We start from the raw sequence: 4069 nt of genomic DNA on the forward strand, positions 1-4069 counted from the left end.
CCACCCACTTATTCCCCCCAAAAAGTAAAATTCTACCCCATCCTATTTAACCCTCCGCTCCTAATTTAATTTTATTGTTTTTACATTTTTCTCATTTGTGTTAGAGATGTACATATACTTTTAGGAATTCTTTTCTACTTGTGTACCGAATATAACATAAATTAATTTTTTTTTTAAAAAAAAGTCTTGCGGTGGTAATTAAAAAATTATTTTCGATATGTATTTATCTAACACAAAACGAGAAAAAAATTGGAAGCGGAAGGTTAGGTGGAGTGGGTAGAATTATTATTTTTTATAAAAATAAAATAATATCTAAATTAGTATTTAAGGGTGGGGGAGGGAGATGAAATAAAAAAAAATCAAATACTTCTATAAAATAAATTTAAACCAAAAAAAAAGGAGGGGGAGGAGGGGGGGGGGGGATGTACGTTAGACAAAGTGATGGCGGGGTAAGAAAAGTATTTTACATTTTATTTAATAATTTTTATTTTTGGATAATAATTTTTTAATGTTTAATTTAACTAATACCAATAATTTATTTAATTTTTGTCAAGGTGAAATGTTTTGTCCAAGTGGAGTGTGATGTGACAATTATTTTAAATAAAAAAGAGAGTATATTACACACATCATGGTGAGGGTGTTACAAAAGAAAGATGTGTGCTTCTCAAACTGATAAGTGATGGTTTATGTATGAAACTCACACTCTCAATAGTTTAGTTATGAAACTCAAAAAAAAGGAGATAGTTTAAATGTGTTTTTGACATTTATCTCTATTAAATTTTGTATTATAAATTTATGTTTGATAAATAATAAAATGTATTTTTATGTATTATAATATAGGGCCTTAAATATATGTTTGGTGTAATTTTTTCAATTAGAAATAAGATTAGAGAGCTTTTTCTATATGCAATTATGAATTAGGCTAGTCGCCAAACTTTATGTTGAAAAAATTAACGGATTATTTAGTGGGCGTATCCAAGATTTCGATTACGAAAAGTTCGTTACACACCTACGCCTAGAATTATCCTTATAAATAAGATATGCATGTAAACCATATTGATCACCCACATCTTTAATTTCAACTTTCATTAACCATGCAATCCACAAGTTTCTCCCAATTCACCATTCAATCAATTGTATGGACGTTACCCCTCCCTACAACCACCACCACACCCCGTTGAAAAATCGGAAACTTATCTCCGATCTCTGCAATGGCTTCACATCATCCGGTTACTCACTCAATGCCACTTGAAAAATAAGAAGTGTTCAAGTCATTAGAACCTTGGGTTTCTGAAAACATCCTTGATTTTCAATAACCTATAGAGAAATGTTGGCAACCTAGTGAATTTCCCCTTGACGCATCTCAAGGACCTGATGGATTTATCGAGGAAGTCCAGGCATTGAGACAACGAATTTTAGGGCTATCGAATGAGTACTTTGTGATACTTGTGGCTATTATGTTAGGTGAGGAAACTTTACCAACTAATTTAACCGTGTTTAATACGTGGGATGGAGTGCGCGATGAGACGGGGTCTAGTTCATGTCCATGGGCAATTTGGAGTCGGGCATGGGTAGCTGAGGAGAATCGACATGGTGATTTGTTACAAACTTACATTTATCTTTCAGGAGAGTTGATATGATGATGATTGAGAAGACAATGCAATATACATTTCGAGTTGGATTGGTAACTTATCTTTGTGAAATTACTTATATACCGTCAATGTAAATTTTTTTTTAATCACTCAGATGATATTTATAGATAAATTTCATATATATTTCTTGAAAATAAAACAGATTGCCTGTAATAACAAGTAAAAATATTGATTTCTTATGCATGCAATAAGTATGATAAGTTGATCATGATGTTTGAATCGTTGCATCTTATTAGGACAATAAAACGGAGAACAATCCATATTTGGGTTTTGTGTATACATCAATTCAAGAGCGAGCGACATTTTTTACGCATGGTTATTAGGGAGGAGGTCTCATCTGAGGAAGGCGGATGATAGGATAGCCCTATTTTATTCAATATATGGCTAGGCTAGCTAAAGAGGCCGGAGACCCCGTGCTAGCCCATATATGTGGAATCATTGCATCAGATGAGAAGCGGCATGAGAGTGCCTACACAAAAATTGCTTGAAGTGGATCCAAATGCAACTATGTCAGCCATTGCGCACATGATAAAAAATCGAATCGTAATGCCGATGCACCTAATGTGTGATGGACAAGATTCTAATATGTACGACAACTTCTTTGCCGTAGCCCAAAGACTAGGGGTTTACACAAATCGTGATTATGTTGAAGTAATAGAATTTTTTATAACACGGTGAAAATTGGAAAAGTTCGAGGGGTTGACAGGTGAGGTGAGGCGTGCACAGGTTTTTGTGTGCAGATTTCCACTTATGATCAAGAAGTTGGAAAATCGAGCTAAGAAATCAGAGCCGCGTCGAGTGAAGTTTAGTTGTATTTTCAACAAAGAAGTGAGTGTTTAGAGAAATTGATATGTAAGAAAGATGTAAAACAAAAGCGTCCGTTAAGCTGCTAAAATAAACTTATTTTACATGTATTTCTTAATAAAAGTGTTTTCTGAAAAAGTACTTTGAAAGAGTATAATATATAATTTGTATAAAACTAAATCATTTGAGAAGTGTTTTTATTGTTAGTTTGTGTTTAATCAACAATTTCATAAGAGTCTGTTTGGTATTGTTGCCAAAACTGCTTATTTTTAAAAGTACTTTTTGAAAATAGCTTTTTTAAAAAGTGCTTTTGAAAAAAAGTAATTTGTGTTTGATTAATTTATTTGAAAAATGCTTTAGGTAAGCAAATTGTGTTTGCATGATCGTTTTTAAAAAGTATTTTTGAGAGTCAAATTATGTCAAAAGATAAGCATCAACACACTTTTAATATTAAGTTTATTTTAGGGGAAAAAGTCTGAAATATATCTGAACTTTCACCGAAATTGTTGTAACAATACCCAACTTTGGAAATGACCTTTTACCCCCCCCCCCCGCACTATTCAATAGTGTATTTTAAAGGTATATGTGCCCACGTGGACATCATAAATATTGCATCATTATTAATAGTAATGTGTCCACATGGGCACATATATACATTTAAAATACATTATTAAATAGTACAAGGGGTAAAAGGTCCTCCATAAAGTTTGGTATTGTAACAACAATTTCGGCCAAAGTTGGAGTAGTTTCCAGACCCTTTTCCCTTTATTTTATAGAGAAAAATTATTTTAAATACTAATTATAAAATTTTAATTAGATTTTTTTTATATTAAATTAAAATATACATATTCAGATTTACAATTAATATGATGCTCCCTCCATTTCAAATTAATTGAATTGTTGAGGTATTTCACAACCTTTAAGAAAAAAAGATTAAGACATAAATTAGACATAACTTTTCATTCTTACCCTTATTAATTATTGTCAAATTTATGATTAACATAACTAAACATTAATAATAACTAATTCCAATACTAACTAATGAAGGGTAAAATTGGAAGAATATTCTAAAAATAGTCTTGAAAATTGAACAATTAAGTTAATTTGAAAAATGAAAAATGTCTCAACAATATAATTAATATGAAATGGAGGGAGTACATAAATAAAAGTTTTAAAAATTAAATATTGATGTAATATTAAGATGATGATTTAAATATAATTCAAATATCACGCAAAATAAATTTAGAAATTATTCCATAAATTAGATCACTACATATGAAAAATTCACCACAAAAATAAATAAAGTTCTAATTTTTTTTTTCCCTTTTCTAATCATACAAAAGTATTGTTATTACTTTTTTTCTAATCCTATAAAATAAAAAATAAAATATAAAAGACTGCTCGACTTATAGGATTCATGCGGAATTATGGGCATGAACAATTCAACTCAAAGACTTTATGGGTAACATGTAATAGTCCCATGCTTAGAAATATAATCTCAAAGGGGATTAGGAACTCAATACTCAAGACTTAGAACTTGAAGATACTACTCCTCTCAAAGATACTCAACTTCTGGAGTTCATGCGGAATTTATGGGCATGAACGACTTGACT

General features: G+C 30.8%; 1 pseudogene; it reads left to right on the top strand.

Annotated features, from left to right (window-relative positions):
• The first annotated feature begins 1184 nt into the window (after window positions 1-1184).
• Window positions 1185-1975, top strand: LOC102605941 (acyl-[acyl-carrier-protein] desaturase, chloroplastic-like; annotated as a pseudogene).
• Window positions 1976-4069: the final 2094 nt, after the last annotated feature.

This window comes from Solanum tuberosum, unplaced genomic scaffold (assembly GCF_000226075.1).
Source record: "Solanum tuberosum cultivar DM 1-3 516 R44 unplaced genomic scaffold, SolTub_3.0 scf00457, whole genome shotgun sequence".
Lineage (NCBI taxonomy): Eukaryota > Viridiplantae > Streptophyta > Magnoliopsida > Solanales > Solanaceae > Solanum > Solanum tuberosum.